General features: G+C 42.9%; 1 long non-coding RNA gene across 1 annotated transcript in view; it reads right to left on the reverse strand.

Annotated features, from left to right (window-relative positions):
* LOC105605322 (uncharacterized) overlaps nucleotides 1-19,775 on the reverse strand; it is a 128,418-nt gene that overhangs the window by 95,351 nt on the left and 13,292 nt on the right. The window contains exon 1 of the long non-coding RNA XR_009598983.1: nucleotides 196-19,775. This exon is cut by the window's right edge and continues 13,292 nt beyond it. This is a non-coding gene — a long non-coding RNA (uncharacterized LOC105605322). The remainder of the gene's footprint in view (nucleotides 1-195) is intronic.

Raw genomic sequence — 19,775 nt, forward strand, 5'->3', positions numbered from 1 at the left:
TTCATTAAGCATATTCAAATTTATATAGAAATTCTGGCAAATACTTGGCTTTAAAATTCTACTTTATGCTTCACTTACAGCCACAGTAAATTTTTAAATAAATAAATTTATATTAAAAATAAATAAAATGAAACAAACGCTCTGCTTTTAAAACAACTTAGGTATATTTTGAAATGGTAATAATTTTATCTGTACCTTGAAGTGGGAGATTGAACACAGAAGCGAAACAGGAAGAGAGGCATTATCAGATCATGCAACTTGTGGATTTCTGCAAGTAAACAGAATCTTGACAGAACGGTCAATTTTGGATCACGAAACTGTTGGCAGCAGTGTTCCAACCTCAAATACAAAGTGAAAAGTAAAGAATGTCAGGAAATCTAATGTAGGATTAGAATGCAGACACTTCTTAAAACTGGAGATTTATTTCTGTCCAAGTGCAAATAAGGATAATCCCTGACCAATTCAGGGCTTCCCTGGTGGCTCAGAGGTTAAAGCATCTGCCTGCAATGCGGGAGACCTGGTTCGATCTGTGGGTCAGGAAGGAAATGGCAACCCACTCCAGTATTCTTGCCTGGAGAATCCCATGGACGGAGAAGCCTGGTGGGCCACAGTCCACCGGGTCGCAAAGAGTTGGACATGACTGAGCGACTTCACTTTGACAAATACTTGTTTGCGTTCTGGATTCCTGAGCAAGATTTAAAGAACTGAGAATCAGAACACAAAATAATAGAAGTTTTCTGACTTCTGGAATCCTTCTGGAAAGTGTGGGCTTCCCTGGTGGCTCAGATAGTAAAGAACTTGCCCGCCAGTGGAGACCTGGGTTTGATCCCTGGGTCGGGAAGATCCCCTGGAGAAGGAAATGGCAACCTGTTCCAGCATTCTTCCCCGGGAAATGCCATGGTCAGAGAAGCCTGGCATCCTGCAGTCCATGGGGTCACAAAGAGTCGGACACGACTGAGCGACCGAACCACAACAACCCGGAAGGCGTAAGCCCAGGAACACTGCTTGCAAGACTCAGCTCTGGTTTAGAAGCAAAAGTGTCCACAGAGCTAAAACAAAAAAAATGTTCCTAAAACAATACCACTGAAAGCTATGCTGCGCCATGCTCAGAAACACAAACTGTTCCCTGTTCAACGTGTGTTAAATCAACGTGCCTGTCTTGCAGTTACTTGAAAGCAGAAGAATAAGTGATCTGATTAATTTGAATTTATTTGGTCTATGTTTACAGTGGTGATGCCCGTGTGGAAAAAAAAAAATGCAACAAATCAGTATTCATGTAACTGGGAAGCCTGATACAACGGTAGACAGTAGTTGAATGAATATTTGCTTTGAACGTCTGATACACAAATAACAAAATTGACATGAAACCCATTCCACTGTGCCTTCTTTGTGGTTCTGCAGTTGCTAAGTCACATCCGACTCTTTGCAACTGCGTGGACTGCAGCCCGCCAGGCTTCTCTCTCCATGGAGTTGTCCAGGCAAGAATACTGGAGTGGGTTGCCATTTCCTCCTCCAGGGGAATCTTCCCGACCCAGGGATAGAACCTGCATGGTCTATGCTGTGGGTGTATTCTTTCCCAAGCAGTCACTAGGGAAGCCCCCTTGGTAACTTTACCTTCTCTCTTTCATACGCTTCGACTCTTATGTAAATATTGTGACACTGTTGATATTAGATGACATAATGTCTATAAAGTGGTCTGAACAATGGATCCAGATCAAACAGTAACAAAACAAGTAGATTTCCATTCACATGGATTTCCATCCACATGCTCCCATATTCTCATGGTTCTAGTCTCAGATTTTCTCACACTCAACAACTGAAAGACCCTTTTGCCAGAGTAGGAAATATTAACAGGTCAGTCGAACAATGGTAATAATAGACTCTCTTATTTTACCAAACGTTAGACACGTTAGATGCCCAGTCACAACATATTTGTTGCAAGTACCTCTGATTATTCATAAATTAATTTCCACAAATGTACAGCAAGGAAAGTATTTGTGATGGTTTAACTCTATGTGCCCTCAAGGTACTCAGATATTTGGCCAAATACTAGTTTAGAGGTTACTTTAGAGTTTAGAGCTTACTTTAGAGTTGAGAGGTTACTTTAGAGTTTAGAGGTTACTTTAGAATTTAGAGGTTCCTTAATAGAGTTTAGAGGTTTAGAAGGTATACGCTGAAAGTGAAAAGTCAAAGTTTAGGGGCTCAGTCATGTCTGACTCTTTGTGACCCCATGGACTGTAGCCTACCAGGCTCCTCTGTCCATAGGATTTTCCAGGCAAGAATACTGGAGTGGATTGCCATTTCCTTCTCCAGAGGATCTTCCCGACCCAGGGATCAAATCCGGGTCTCCCATATTGTAGGCAGACACTTTACCATCTGAGCCACCAGGGAAGTCCTCATGATGAGTCCTTAAAGATGAGACTGAGATTTCAATTAGAAGGCTGGGAGTAAAGCAAATTGCCCTCCATAGTATGCTGGTGGGTCACATCTTCTCAGGTGAAGTCGTTAAAACAGGAAAAAAAAAAAAAAAAAAAAAAAAAACCAACAACAACTGAGGCCCCCTGTGGAAAAGAGAATTCTGCCACCAGACAGACTTTAGACTTGAACTGAAATATTAGCTGTTGGGTTTCTGGACTGCTCTTTGTCCAGCAGATTTCAATGCATCAATCTCCACAATCATGTAAGCAAACTCCTTAAAATAAATGTCTCTCTCCATATATAGGAAAGCTACAACGAAACCAACAGCCTATCGAAAAGCAGAGACATCAGTTTGCTGAGAAAGGTCCACATACCCAAAGCCATATGCTTTTTCCAGTAGTCATGTACGGATGTGAGAGTTGGACCATCAAGAAGACTGAGCAATGAAGAATTGATGCTTTTGAACTGTGGTGTTGGAGAAGACTCTTGAGAGTCCCTTGGGCTGCACGGAGATCCCACCAGTCCATCCTAAAGGAAATCAACCCTGAGTATCACTGGAAGGACTGGTGCTGAAGCTGAAGCTCCAATACTCTGGCCACCTGATGCAAAGAACTGACTCATTGGAAAAAAGCTGGGAAAGATTGAAGGCGGGAGGAGAAGGGGACGACAGAGGATGAGATGGCTGGATGGCATCACCGACTCGATGGACCTGAGTCTGAGTGAATTCCGGGAGTTGCTGATGGACAGGGAGGCCTGGCGTGCTGCGATTCATGGGGTTGCAAAGAGTTGGACACGACTGAGCGAGTGAACAAGAAGAACATACATGCGCAGATAATTCCGCTTCTTTGGGGAACCCTGACCAATACAGTAGCTAAAAGTCAGATTGTTGGTATGCGACCTGATAGATTCACGAGATTTCAGCGACATTTCTGATACGGACAGTGCTATTCTGCATAATTGGCCCTGAAATGAACAGAGGCATCCACAGAAGGAAACTCATTTTCCTGAAGTCTCAGATGACTTTGCACTAGTTCACGACATTTTCTTCTCCACATACAGCTCTCATTACAGTTCTTTAGAAACACAACTAAGCAAACATCAGTCTTTAAATAACCCGAGCGGTGCTTGAAGTGATGGGAATTTCAAGTTACCGCATTTATCTCTCCCATAAGCTGAGGCTGGCGTGAGGCACGCTCTACTGTGCACTCAACAAGCTCTTTATTTTTTCCCTTTCTTTTTCAATCAGAGGGTATAAATCCCACAATGTCTTGACATTTTGGAAGAAAGGAAAAAAGTGGAGGATGGTGGGGCAGGGAGGAGGGGGTGTTAGAGGAAATCAAAACACAGCCTGTTATATTCTTGAGAAGACGTCCTTGAAGTTCTGAGCTGGAAAGTGTGAATTTCGAATTCAAAGAGGAGACGCACTTTAGGAAGCTTACTGAACTGTTTACATTAAAACGGATGCTGAAGAATTGTGAACATATATGCTCAGTCGTGTCTGACTCTTTGTGACCCCATGGACTGTGGCCCACCAGGCTCCACTGACCACTTGATTCTCCAGGCAAGAATACTGGAGTGGGTTGCCATTTCCTTCTCCTGGGGATCTTACTGACTTACGGATTGAACCCATGTCTCTTGTGTCTCCTGCAGGGGCAGGCAGATTCTTTACTAACACATCACTTGGGAAGCTCCCAAGAATCATGAGTAGTACTAGGAAAATTTAGTCTGAAGCACTCCACTCAGAAATCCAATGCTACATATAGATAACTAACTATACATTGCTCTACACTGGTTTTCCTGTTGGCTCAGCTTAGTAAAGACTCCACCAGCAACGCGGGAGACCTGGGTTTGATCTCTGGGTTGGGAAGATCCCCTGGAGAAGGGAAAGGCTACCCACTCCAGTATTCTGGCCTGGAAAATTCCAGGGACCGTATAGCTCATGGGGTCGCAAAGAGTTTGGACCCGACTGAGTGATTGTCAGTTCACTTCACTTCCTCCAACTATGCCAGTTGGAAGAGCAGTCACGGGATAGTAATTGCACACCAAGGGTCAGGTGGCTTATTTTAATCCCTACGTAAGAGACTGGGATACTTTGTAACCTCAGACCCTGCAATGGTGGAGACACTGATGGTGGTGTCTTTACTATGATGGTGGTATCTTTACTATGATGGTGGCATCTTTACTACAACCAACAAGGAGTGTCAGGGACTTCCCTGGTGGTCTAGTGATTAAGAAGCCACTGTGCTATGCAGGGGACATGAGTTCAATCCCTGGTCGGGGAACTAAGATCCCACATACCAGGGAGTGAGTACGTCCACACTCTGCAACTAATGATGCTGTGTGCAACTCAGGCGTGTCTGACTCTCGATCCCATGGACTAATTCAGTCCGTGAAATTCTCCAGGCCAGAATACTGGAGTGGGTAGCCTTTCCCTTCTCCAGGGGATCTTCCCAACCCAGGGATCGAACCCAGGTCTCAGCTTCTTTATCAGCTGAGCCACAGGACAAGTCCGTGTAAACCAAAGCACTGCAAAATAAGGCCAACCTGTAGTAAGTGCTGACATGATAACCTGAGTCGTCAAATCTCTTTTTAGTGTCCTTTACCAGAAACTGGAGTTAAATCAGAATGTCACGCTTTTAGACGCTGGTCAGAACTTTTGGCTGGCAGTAGAGAGATGTCCAAGGGTCTGTCTCTTCTTACGACTTCATATATTATTCACTTTATTACAGCAGTAAAGAAATAGTGGCAGACAAAAAGTAGAGGCAATTTTGACAAGATACTGGGGGTCTTAACAACTGCCAGGCATGCTATGGAGAACCATTTTATTTCCCACTCACAAGTGCATCTTAGAAAGGTGCTTAAAACCGTGAGGTACTCCACCCATGGCATAAAACCATACAAGTGTATCTAAACTCACAAACATAAAAACTAGATGCTATTTCCACTTCTGTGTTCAATGTGTAGAGGAAAAACAAAAAACACGTTCTGGTAGCTGTTATCTGCCTGCCACTTCCTATCAATATTCTGGGCTCTTTGATTTTTTAATTATATTTTCTGGCTATACTGAATGACTTATGGGATCGCAGGTCCCTGAGCAGGGATCAAACCCAGGCCCTCAGCTGTGGAAGCTCAGAGTCCTAAGGACTGGACCGCCGGCAATTCCCGTTACTCTGTATTCCTTTACATACATGGCACATTCCTTGGTTACTTTTTCTTCCAAGTGGTTGAGAGACGACAACTATGATTACCACCACAAGAGTCCGTCCTACCCCATGAAACTTAAGCAAAATGCAATGATCTAATCAAATAATCTGATGAAGAGATAGCATAATGTGTTTAGCAGAGTGTTTTCAAAATAATGATCCCTTTGAATATATTCCCAAGACCCATTTCTATATTTATATATGTATTTCAACACATTTTAATTAACTTATTCATTAAAAGTTGTTAGAAATTTCCCATTTCAGTTATATAAAAACTTCAGGCAAAATTTACTGGAAAAGAAAAGCTTTAATTACTCTTAACATTCAACACAGCTTTGAATTAAAATAAATAAATACCTCTTTAGTTATTTAAATTTGCCTGCCTTAAAAATACACTGAATATCTACAAGTTTCTTCCTATATGAAGTCTGTGAATATGGCAACACGTGTTTACCTTTTTATAAAACCTTCTCACCAAAAATTAATACCGTTCATTTATTTTTTAACCTGTCACTGCATTGTAATAGGACTTCAACTCTGCCTGGAAGTTTTATAGAAGTAGGCAACTGTAATAAAACCAATGAAAATTATTTTCCTGAAAATACAACTTAGTGAGATTTCACTGCAAAGCGCAGTCCCTTATAAAAGTACAAGGTGGGAGATTGTAGTAAACTCACTCAGAACCACTTAACCATTAACACTGGTTTCAACACACACGGATGGAGGAGCCTGGTAGGCTACAGTCTATGGGGCCACAAAGAGTCAGACACGACTGAGCGACTTCACTTTCTTTTCTTTGAACACACATAGTCAAACCAGCCGAAGTTTTCACTTTGTAGGACAAGCATGGAAACATTCCATGAATACAATGATATCAGAGGATGAGACGGTTGGATGGCCTCACCGACTCGACGGATTTGAGTTTGAGCAAGCTCTGGGAGTCGGTGATGGAAAGGGAAGCCTGGTGTGCTGCGGTTCATGGGGTCGCAAAGAGTCGGACATGACTGAGCGATTGAACTGAACTGAAAATACTAATGTTTCCAGTATCTAGCATACTGGCCAAGGGATCTTCCAGATCCAGGATGGAACTCGGGTCTCTTGCATTGCAGGCAGATTCTTTATGTTCTGAACCACGAACAGTAATATTTCTGACATTTAGCATGCCGGCCAAGGGGACATTCCCCACCCAGGGATGGAACTCGGGTCTCCTGCACAGGAGGCAGATTCTTTATCATCTGAACCACAAATAGCAACGTTTCTTATATCTAGCATACTGGCATATACACTATATCCACGTAAACATAATTACAATGAGGGTTTTAATTTTTGGTAGAGATTTAGAATCAGTGAACAGGATTTTTATCACGGAAGCATATTAAGACAGAAGTGATGCTATATGTGTCTGTTTATATGTGTGTGCTAAATTGCATCATTTTTGTGCCCCCTTGGATGGTATCTCACTAAGTCGTATTTTCAGGAAAATAATCTTCATCGGTTTTATTACAGTTGCCTACTTCTATAAAAGTTCCAGCAGAGTTGAAGTCCTGTTACAATGCAGTAACAGGTTAAAAAATAAATGAACGGTATTAATTTTTGGTGAGAAGCTTTTATAAAAAGGTAAACATGTGTTACCATATTCACAGACTTAATACGGGAAGAAACTTGTAGATATGCAGGCTCCTCAGTTCCTGGGATTCTCCAGGCAGGAATACTGGAGTGAGTTGCCATTCCTTTCCCCAGTGGATATTCCCAACGTCTCCTGCATCTCCTGCACTGGCAGCTGCATTCTGAAGCATTTAATCATAAAGCAGAACATTATAATTTTATTTTATTGTATGCTTAGCTTATATGCACATCCTTTTAGGTTCTTCTAGAAAAATGTATAGAAAAACAGACGCTACTTTCTTTCCAGTAAACATTGCATTTCCATCTGCAATCCGCTAGGGCACAGGGCGGCCAGCCTTTTCCTTAAGGGGTCAGCATAAACAAAGAAGGAACACAGTAGTCATCCCAGGACGGTTTCCGGTTACAGCCCAAGAATGGAAGTCCTAAGACTTCAGCTCGGGGCAAGGAAGATGCTACGCAGTTTCCATTCTGAGCGCCACAAGGAATTGTTCCTAATGGAAACACAAAAACCCTGACTCAGAAATCATGATTGGATCTTTTCTACTCTGTCCTCACTTGCGAATTTTACATGTGCTTGAGAACACATTTCTTCGTCAGAGTTCCTCGAACAGCAAGGAGATCAAACCAGTCCACCCTAAAGGAAATCAACCCTGACTAGTTACTGGAAGGACTGAGGCTGAAGCTCCAATCCTTTGGCCACCTGATGGGAAGAGGTGACTCCTTGGAAAAGACCCTGATGCCCGGAAAGATTGAAGGCGGGAGGAGAAGGGGACGACAGAGGATGAGATGGTTGGCTGGCATCACTGACTCGATGGACATGAGTTTGTGCAAGCTCTGGGAGATAGTGAAGGACAGGGAAGCCTAGCGGGCTACAGTCCAAGGGATCACAAAGACTTGGACGCGACTGAGCAACTGAACAACAACATCTCTTCTAATGGACACTTTAATAAATCTTACCACTTTCTCTGCAAAGTGGAAAAGTTGCTTTCAGTAGCTGGCATTTAACGATGAATGGTGATGTAATATTCTTCTTTTTTTTTCTAAATTGGGGGAGGGGTCTCAGATTTCCTTTCCTCTCCTACAGCAGGCATGTATCAAAGAGCCTTTTATTCCCACAGCCAACTTTTGTTGGCATTATATCCTTCTTGCCTACCCTTATTTTTTCTTTGCAAACTTTAACCACCGAAATGCAACGCGTTTTCCTTTTTCAATCCTCATGTTCACTGCTATCGACCTTAAGTTATCATTTAGGCTTTCTTTCTTTGGATGAGAGTTGAGCTTTTGAAAGAAAGAAGAAAATAGCCCTATCTTACTTCTTTCGCTGTGATCTAACTGGGCGACTCTGATATCTCTTGGCATCTGTGACCTTTCGGACCATTTCACCCAGTCTCATTTACAGTCAACAATCGGTTCTAGAAATAAGTACGATTCTATCCATGAAAGCTCATACACTGATGCCACGGCTTACCATCAAGTTTAACGAAATAACCATAGGGCTTGTCAAATGAGTTCCGTTAATGTCAATCTCAACTTCCTGTTTTCAGGCAAGAATACAGGTGTGGGTTGCTACTTTCTCCTGGATCTCCCCAAGCCAGGGATCGAACCCACGTCTCCTGCATTGGCAGGTGGGTTGTTTACCACTGAGCCACCAGGGAAGCCCTCAGGGTTGTTTGTTAACTCCATAATGAATGAAAATCTAAATGACATATCTCAGCTTTCATTCCCAAATGGCCCTGAACTATTGCCATGACCATTATCACTCTTCTAATTATTGTTATTCTTACTTACCAAATTCAGTGTTCTGACTTGCACTGTTCAATGACCAAAATGAAAATGAAGGCTAGACCTGGAATTTGAAAGTAGTTAACTTAAAGCTCAACATTCAGAAAACTAACATCATGGCATCCGGTCCCATCACTTCATGGGAAATAGACGGGGAAACAGTGGAAACAGCGTCAGACCTTATTTGGGGGGGCTCCAAAATCACTACAGATGGTGACTGCAGTCACAAAATTAAAAGACCCTTACCCCTTGCAAGGAAAGTTATGACCAACCTAGATAGCATATTCAAAAGCAGAGACATTACTTTGCCAACAAAGGTCCGTCTACTTAAGGCTATGGTTATTCCAGTGGTCATGTATGGATGTGAGAGTTGGACTGTGAAGAAAGCTGAGAGCTGAAGAATTGATGCTTTTGAACTGTGGTGTTGGAGAAGACTCTTGAAAGTCCCATGGACTGCAAGGAGATCCAACCAGTCCATCCTAAAGGAAATCAATCCTGAATATTAATTCGAAGTACTCATGCTGAAGCTCAAACTCTAGTACTTTGGCCACCTGATGCGAAGAGTTGACTCATTGGAAAAGACTCTGATGCTGGGAGGGATTGGGGGCAGGAGGAGAAGGGGACGACAGTGGATGAGATAGCTGGATGGCATCACCGACTCAATGGACGTGGGTTTGGGTGAACTCCGGGAGATGGTGATGGACAGGGAGGCCTGGCGTGCTGCAATTCATGGGGTCGCAAAGAGTCAGACACGACTGAGCGACTGAACTGAACAGTCCCTCTGTATTTCACAACCAGGCTTCTCAATGTTTAGAGTTCTTTATCCAACACTTGTGTAATTGAAAAGAATTGTAAATACTGTGATAGTCTTGTGTTTCTGTTTTCATTGTGTTAACCCCAGTGGAAGCATCTTGTGAAGTTTTCTTCTAATTTTTTTTTTTTTACTATTACTGGCGAATCAGGTTTAACTGGTAAGAGTCGTTTAGTTAACTGTGAAGAGACCTCTTTTATATATGTGGTGTTTAGAGCTTACTCACTCAGTCGTGCCCGACTCTTAGCAACCCCACGGACTGTAGCCCACCAGGCTTCTCTGTCCATGGGACGCTCTAGGCAAGAACACTGGAGTGGGTTGCCACTTCCTCCTCTATGGGGTCTTCCCAGCCCAGAGATTGAACCCACGTCTCTTGCAGCTCCTGCATGCCAGGTTAGTTCTTTTATAGCTGAATCACCCCCAGGGAAGCCCCTATTTCAGTTTTTCTTAGCTAATTATTCTTGTTTGGATTTAGCTGGATTTTCATTTCTGTTCTACAAGTCTATCGTCTCATTCTGATGAGTTACTCCGTGTTAAACCAACCGTCCCTATTCCTATCTTTAAACCCAACGTAGACACTAATTTTTATACATTGCTGCATTCTCCTTAAAATATTTAGCTAAGGATTTTTCAACGAAGATTTACTAGGGGTATTCATCTACAGCTGCCTTTTATTGTAATGAATTTTTCATGCTGTGTTGGTATAATATTCGCCTCCTCAAAGGAGTTTGAGAGCATTTTCTCATCTTCTATTTTCTAGGTGACTTTGCATGCATTTTGCATTTTTATTTCATAAATTTTCATTTTATGTTTCACCTGATAAGCCATTTCTTCTTCAAGTCTTCTTTGGAACCTATTTTTTTTTTTAACTGCAAATTATATTTGTTAAATATACACAGGCTTATATGCTTAATGTTTTCTTCTTGCATGAATTTTACTAATTTGCATCATTAATACTTCTTCATTGATTCTCCAGGTTGTCAGATGTATTGGTATTAACTTGTTCACAATATTCACTAATTATTACATCAATATTTATGAAGCCCTTAACAGTGACCCTTTTTCATCTATCTGTGTCTTATCTTTTATTTTCCTGACCAGATGGCTAGAAACGACATAATTTTGTTGAACTTTCCCAAGGACCAGCTTTTGATTTAATTGGTTTCATCCACTGTTTAACCGTTCTTTCTCTCACTGATCTTTTTTTCCTGGTCTTTATAATTCATTTCCTTCCATATACTTGGGATTTAATTTGCTCTTGTTTTTATGGCTTTAAAATCAGAAGTTTAGCTATTTTTTCTGAGACTCTTCAATCACAGTGTGTTTTGTTTTCATTTTCATTCAGCTCAAAACAGATTTCATATTATAAATCCCATCCCAAATACACTCATTTTTATGAGAAAAAGAAAAGTGCAGCTCCCTCATATAATAACGGAATAATAAAATTTACAAAGGGAAAGAATGCCACGTGGTTATTTTTCTACAGACCATCAGCTCCAATTCTTTCGAAATTTTTAAAAAAGAGTATTTGTTTGTTTGGGGGCTTCCCTGATGGCTCAGGTGGTAAAGAATCTGCCTGCAATACAGGAGACCCCGGTTCGATTCCTGGGTCAGGAAAATTCACTGGAGAAGGGATAGGCTACCCACTCCAGTATTCCTGGGCTTCCCTGGTGGCTCAGGTGGCAAAGAATCTGCCTGCAATACAGGAGACCCCGGTTCGATTCCTGGGTCAGGAAGATTCGCTGGAGAAGGGATAGGCTACCCACTCCAGTATTCCTGGGCTTCCCTGGTGGCTCAGCTGGTAAAGAATCCGCCTGAAATGCGGGAGACCTGGGTTCGATCCCTGGGTTGGGAAGATCCCCTGGAGAAGGGCAAGGTACATGGGCTCAGTAGTTACGGCCCCCAGGCTCTAAAGCACTGGCTAAGTAGCTGTGGTTCACGGGCTTAGTTTTACCAGGGCATGCGGGATCGTCCCAGACCAGGGATCAAACCCGTGTCCCCATCAGCAGGTGGATTCTTAACCACTGGGCGGCCCGTGAAGTCCCCAGCTCCAAACCTTGTGAAAGAGAGGGGCAACCGATGACTAGCTTCCAGTCTCCTAATCAGCAGACAGGCTGAAACATTGAACACCCAGGAGCCAACTCCCGCCAACTGCTCAGAACTCCCTTTGAACGGAATGGTTTTACCTGGTTATCTTAATTGCGGATCACACCACAGTGAGATAAATTACAGGCTGGTGTTTCGAGGTGTAAACCAGGTTTGAGGTTTGCTACACGCAGAGAAGAGATATTTCTCCCCTGGGCTCTTTTCTGCTTCCTCGACTCCCCGCAGGTGAGTGCAGAGTAACCCGTTCCAAGAAGGATGGTGGTGATTATACTGTCCGACTGGCTTCCCTGTGCTGTGGAAACAAATGCAAGCAGTGGGGAAACAGAGAACAATGGCCAGTCAGCGTCTCCTTAAACTCTGCTCTCCCCTAATTTATGGTGTCCTGGGTGGAAGACGGATCTGTTGAGTCTACCGGGAGGGCGCTTTCTGCAGGGGCTTCGAGCCATGCTCTTCATCTTCATTTATCCCCTCAGGAATTTCTTTTTCTTTTTTTTTTTTTTTTAAATCAGAACCTGTGATTTTCAACTACAGGTCAGTGGACATTCTTTCCTAGATCTTTGTATCAAGTTAATGCATGATTTTTTTATTATTACTAAAACTTTTATTGGAGTATAGTTGATTTACAGTGTAGTGTAGTTTCAGGTGTACGGCAAAGTGAATCAGTTATACATATATCCACTCTTTTTTAGATTCTTTTCTCGTATAGGCCATGACAGAGTTCTGAGTGAAGTTTCCCATGCTGTACAGCACGTCCGTATTAATTATCTATTTTATATAGTAGTGTGAACATGTCAGTGTCAATCTTGCAATTTACCTCTCATCTCCACTTATCTCCAGGTAAGCATAAGTTTGTTTTCTACATCAGTAACTCTATCTCTGTTTTGTAGATAAGTTCATCTGTACCCTATTTTTTTTTAAGATTCCACATATAAAGTTAGTGCATTTTAATAGAGCAACAAAAAAGATACATTCAACTTGTAGACATTTAACTAAATGTGGCTGTTCAGTCACTAAGCAGTGTCTGGTTCTTTGAGACCCTGTGGACTGCAGCACGCCAGGCTCCCCTAGCCTCTACTATCTCCTGGAGTTTGCTCAAACTCACGTCCGTCGAGTCGGTGATGCCATCCAAATATCTCATCCTCTGTCATCCCCTTCTCCTCCTGCCCTCAATTGTTCCCAGCATCAGGGTCTTTAAAAATGAGTCAGCTCTTCGCATCAGGTGGCCAAAGGACTGGAGCTTCAGCTTCAATGTCAGTCCTTCCAATGAATATTCAGGACTGATTTCCTTTAGGATGGACTGGTTGGATCTTCTCGCTGTCCAAGAGACTGTCAAGAGTCTTCTCCAGCACCACCATTCAAAATCATTACTTCTTTGACACTCAGCCTTCTTTCTGGTTCAGCTCTCACATCTGGACATGACTACAGGAAAAACATCACAGCTTTGACCATATGGATCTTTGTCAGTTAACTGATGTCTTTGATTTTTAATATAGTGTCTAGGTTTGTCATAGCTTTTCTTCCAAAGAGTAAGCATCTTTTAACTGATTTTGCATTTACTTAAATAAGTGTATTTATTCAATTGGATTTATTTCAGGCCAAACATTTGGATATATCTCAATCCAAATATTTGGATTTTTTCAATTCAAAATTTAAATAAATGTATTAATCCATAAATAATTCAATGTTGCCATACTTTCAGCATTAAGACCTAACACACCACATGCAGATGTCTGAAGACTTGTAACACTTGTCAGATAATAAAGTGATAATTGCCATGAGTATCGCTTGTGTGCCACAGACATCATTTTCAAAATGGCTTAAAATTCCTAATTCTTTTTTAAAGTGTTGTTCTTCATACCTTTAAGGGAATTTTACTATTTATTTCTGCTTCATTTAGGAGTAAATGAGAAATAAAATCCTGCTTATATATATAAGCTTCACAACATGATCGAATGGTCTGTGAACACATTCGGACACGATTACCACAATTAAGCTAATTAACACATTCAGCACCTCACTTTGTTACCACTCTTTTCAGTTAAGGGAAATCTTAACGTGATCTTGATCTGATGTCCATCTGTGATTAGGAACAGCTGATGATGACAAATAGTACGTCCACATAAAAAGACACGTTGCTCATATTTTCAGAAACCCTATTTCTCTCTACCGAGCGCAGTGTAAAATGATGATTTTAAAGGAGTGGTCATTTGATAACGAGAAAGAATAAAACTCAAAAGTAAGTTCATCTGCGCTTGGGGAAACCGGGTTACGTTTGTTGGAGCATGACCATAAATTGCAAAAGTTAGTAGAAAGCCACATAGCAATTCTGGGTTAGGAATACAGACCCCCAGAGAAGGCGGCTCAAATGGCAAAGAATCTGCCTGCAGTGCAGGAGAGGGTTGATCCCTGGCTCAGGAAGATCCCCTGGAGAAGGGCATGGCAACCCACTCCAGTATTCCTGCCTGGAGAATCCCATGGACAGTGGAGCCTGGCGGGCTACAGTCCATGGGGTGGCAAAGAGTCAGACACAACTGAGCGTCTAAAACACAGACACACATTTAAACAAATACACGTCCACGGAAGATCACAGAATTAGGATGCGTAATAGTGAAAGCTGGAAGCAGTTCGGATGATCATCAGATGAAGAATATTCCAAATGTGGTCTGCACCTTCAACAGAACGCAGGTCACACACAGAAAAATGGGTCCCTACAAATGTTTTGAAAACACGAGCTGAGTTACATGAGCCAGACACACAAGAGCAAGGCCAGACACACAAGACACAAAGAATAATTGCATTCCTATGGAAAGTCCTCAAGAAGGGAACCTACAGAGACAACACACACTGCTGACTGCCAGGGGTTGCAGAGGTTTTGTTTTTTTTTTTTTTTTTTTTGCAGTCAGACATGGTCCCGGAAGATCCCACATACCGTGCAGCAACTAAGCCTGCACACCGCAACGACTGAGTCCGCTTGCTACAGCTACTGAAGCCCGTGTGGCTCCAGTCTGTGCTCTGCAACGAGAAAAACCACCGCAGTGAGAAGCCCAAAGCCTGCACAGCGAGAGAGACCCAGCACAACCAAAAACGGACGGGTGACGAAAAGAAAAGAAAGCCGTTCCATTTTCTCTTCGCCAGCTCCGGGCAAACCCTGGTCTGCCGTCCCATGTCCTTGCGTTCGGCGGTCCTGCAGCTAAAACAGCAAGGTCTGCACACGCTCACCGACAATGACGAAGTCAGAACAGAATGGGGAAGACCTCGTGGCTTTATGACTGCAAGCCGGTAACGTCAGGAAGGGAGGAATGTCCTACACGAAATGTTACTCTACTCCCAAGAAAGGCACAGCCCGCCGTGTGGAAAGCTTCCCGCTATATTCTGACCTGCTCTGGACTATGTAACAGCGTTCTGAGAGTCATGTTTGCGTCTAAAAGCAGAAGGGGGAATCTCCTTTTTCATTTCCAACGGCATGATAACATGCATAGACATGTGATCGTGAAGCCAGCTCCCATGCCATCCAAAGTTAAACAGACTTTGTCTCCTACCCTGTTGGTAAGGTGCAAATTAGCGCAGCCACTATGGACAAGAGTTGGGAGGGTCCCTGAAAACCTAAAAGTAGAACCATCATACAACTGGGCATATATCGGACAAAACCATCATTCAAAGAGATACAAGCAAGCCCATGTTCACGGCAGCGCTGTCTATAACAGCCAAGACGTGCAAACAACCTAAGTGTCCATCAGGAGATGAATGGATAAAGAAGATGTGATACAGATATGCAAGGGGATATTGGTTTAGTCACTCAGCCGTGTCCAACTCTTGAGAGCCTGTGCACTGTAGCCCGCCAGGCTCCTCTCTGTCCATGGGCTTCTCCAGGCAAGAATATGGGAGGGGGTTGCCATGTCTTTCTCCAACAATGGAACATCACTCAGGCATTAAAAAAAAAAAAGGAATGAAATAATGCCCCTTGCAGGCACCATGGATGGACCTAGAGACTGTCATTTGACGCGAAGTAAACCAGAAAGATAAGATCAATATGATATGATATCACTTATACATGGAATCTGAAAAGAGCAGATTCTCAGACTTACAGAATGAATTCATGGTTGCTGAAGGGGAAAGGATGGCGGAAGGGATAGTCAGGGAGTCTGGGATGGACATGGACACACGGCTGTATTTAACATGGAGAACCAGCAAGGACCTGCTGGACAGCACGGGGAACTCTGCTCAGTGTCACGCGGCAGCTTGGATGGGAGGGGAGTTCGGGGAACAATGGTTACATGTATATGTATATATGCCTGAGTTCCTTTGCTGTCCACCTGAAACTATCATGACATTGTTAATTGACTATACCACAATACAAAATAAAATTTAAAAAAATTTAACAAAAAGGAGTTTGTGTTATAACATTATGGTGTGATGTTCTCTGAACTGGATTTTATCAAAATATGCTGTAGATTCTCAGACATTTCAAGACCAAACTGTCTGCAAAAGCATACTGATTTAATGCAATCAAAAGCACTAGTGAAATGAAGCCCAGTGGAGTTACGCACACATCATGAATCACTTCATCCGAAAGATTCTCAAGTGTCTTTCTGTTACATGACTTCATAAGAATTCCTTCTTTATCTTAGGGTTCACTCTCATAAACGGGAAAAAAATCTAACGTGAAAAACTATGCAAAAAATAGTGCAGTTTCAAATATTCCTAAACTCCATTTTAATTTTAAAAAGTCTCGATTTTCAAATTTTATTTACGATGAAACCATTTGAATCCTTTCTCGTGATGACCCTCTCCAAATGTCTCTTCGTTAAGCGCGTTTGCACTGATTTTCAAATTTTAAAGTGCTATTTTACTGAGGCTCTGAACATTTTGCACTGTGAAAACATTTAATGGTTCTTCAGGCTGCTCCTACAGCTACTGAAAAACTGGGGAGGAACATGTACTCTGGCAGGACCCTAGGAGATCGTAAAGCCTACGTTTAATGCTAGGAGATGAAGTCCCATCGTAACATTTGCTCTAATCTCCTTTTCTAATTTATGATAAATAATTTCTCCCAGTTAACTGGCACCGCACTCTCCAAACAAGCTATAAAGCAAATCTGCTGCAGGTCCAGAAGGCTCAGAAACACCATACATTCAAACTGCTATGCATAAAATAAATAAGATACAAAGTTGAACACAGCCAATCATTTGTAATAACTTTAAATGGATTATAAGCTACCGAATACTGAATCACTATGTTGTCCACCCGAAAGGGACATCATATCATAAATCAACTCCAACGTTTAAAAAGTCCATAAAGTCACAACTGAAGACGCTGTCGGACGTCCATATGAAACAGGGCGATGCTTAACCTTCCGGAAAAGAATGCAGATACTGAGGAAGGTCTGGGTTGGAGACCAGAGTCTGGGAGCAGATTTTGGAAGGAGTTGAATGCACAGCGTTAGCAAAGGTATTATCAGGATGGATGCATGAGATTAAGGGAAATGTTACGATTCAGAAGGACTCGGAGCTATTCCAACATTTTGGTGGCCCTAGTGGTAAAGAACCCAGAGGCCAATATAGGAGATATGGGAGACGCAGGTTCAATCCCTGGGTCGGGAAGATGCCCTGGAGAAGGGCATGGCAACCCACTCCAGTATTCTTGCTGGAGAACCCCATGGACGGAGGAGCCTGGCGGGGCTACAGTCCATGGGGTCCCGAAGAGGCAGACACGACTGAGCGCCTAACACAAGACTAACTTTGGTAAAGAATCTTTCTGCAATGCACGAGATGTGAGTTCGACCCCTGAGTCTGGAAGATCCCCTGGAGGAGGGCAGGGCAACCCATTCCAGTATTCTTGCCTGGAGAATCCCATGGATGGAGGAGCCTGGCGGGCTACAGTCCATGAATGTTGCAAAGAGTCGGACATGACTGAGCATGCACGCACACACACACACATACACAGACAACATCTTGAGAAGGATAAAGGGAAAGCAGAAGCAGATTTGACTACAAAGAAATCAGGTAAATACATATTGAGACGGGCTTCTGCATGTGTTCATTATAATCTATCGAGAGGATGAAATCCAGGACGAAATGGAAATGACACAAAAACAGCACAGTGTCGCTCCCCGATTATCACGAGCCTCATGAAGAGCGATTCCTTCAAAGCAGGTGAGCATAACACAGGGGTGCAACAAGGAAGAAGGGCAGACGGTGGGGAAAAAGGTGAGGGCCGCTGTGCTTGACATTTCTGTAGAATTGAGAAGCCTGGGGTTGGCATGGTTTAGACTTGCTATGAAAGGCAATCTTGTGTGACTGGTGATCTTGTGTGTAAAATGGAAGCTATGACCTGGGGATGTTCATAAACGGGGCGCAAGGACAGAAAGAAACCAAGGGGCAAGGACTGAAACAGCAAGTGTGCAAGGAACAGAAAAATGATACCGAGAAGGCAGTTCTCTTGTATTGTACGTAGAAATATAAGTTGGTATGGCAGCGATGTAGGGCACCATGGAGGTTCCTGAAAAAACTAAAGTATAGCTTCCATATGACTGACCCAGAGGGGCTGCCCAGGTGGTCCTAGTGGTAAAGAACCCATCTGCCAATGCAGGAGACCCACAAGATGTGGGTTCATTCCCTGGGTCGGGAAGATCTCCCGGAGGCAGGCATGGCACCTCACTCCAGTATGCTTGCCTGGAGAATCCCATGGAGAGAGGAGCCGAGTGGGCTACAGTTCGTGGGGTTTGTAAAGAGTTGAGCATGACCTAGCAATTCAACTCTTGGGCATATATGTGGAGAAAACTATAATTCAAAAAGATACATGCACCCAGTGTTTACTGAGGAACTATTTACAAAAAGCCAAGACATGGAAGCAACTTAAATGTCATTCAAGAGATGGATGCATAAAGAAGACGTGGCCCATGCAGACAATGGAATATTACTCAGCCATGAAAAAGAAAGAACGCCATCTGCAGCCGCACGGATGGACCCAGCGATTATCAGCCCAAGTAAGTCAGAGAAAGACAAAATGTATGACATCACTTACAGGCAGCATCTCAACTATGACACAAAGGAAGTTATTTACAAAAGCAGAAAGAGGCTCTCAGACATCAGAAATAGAGCTGCCGTTGCCAGGAGGCAAAAGGGAAGAGGGAGGGATGAAGTTGGGGCCTGCAGTTAGCAGAGGGCTATATTACATGTAGAATGGACCAACAGTAAGGTCCTGCTGTACAGCACGGGGAACTACATGCAATATCCCGTGATAAACCACCGTGGAGAAGAATACTGAAACAAGAATATGCATGTCTGTCTATAGCGGGGTCCCTTTGCTCTATGGCCGTGACACTGTAAATCAACTACGATGCAGGAAATTAACTTAAAAAAAAAAAAGAAAAAAAAATCCCACTGCCGGGAGCCAGCGTGAGGAATTCCACCCGTGACAAGGTCACACGGCAAGAGCTCTGATGGCAAGGCTAATCAGACCTCAGGTTTTCCCCCTGGAATTTCCTGAGCATCTACCCCCCAAAAATAAGAATCTGCCTGCTTTTCCATTCTTCTGACATTCTCTGGAAAAAGTCAATTCAGGGCTTTAGTCTTCTGCATTTGAAAGGGTGTTTCAATCCAAAAACCCCTCTGATGGCTTTCTAGCCTGCCTGCAGGACTCGTACAGCCGCGCGTGTGATTGTTTGAGGCCTCCTGACCGCAGGAGGCACAGGAAGCTTAAAACATCCTAGGAATGTAGGGGCTTCCGAGGAGTCAAAATCTTTAGAATAGGACTGATTAAAGGTTTCATTTGTTGAGCCAATACTTGCTGCCAAATTTTCATATCCTTTATTTTTAGATAAAGTTGGT

The sequence above is a fragment of the Ovis aries genome, chromosome Y, assembly GCF_016772045.2.
Source record: "Ovis aries strain OAR_USU_Benz2616 breed Rambouillet chromosome Y, ARS-UI_Ramb_v3.0, whole genome shotgun sequence".
NCBI lineage: Eukaryota > Metazoa > Chordata > Mammalia > Artiodactyla > Bovidae > Ovis > Ovis aries.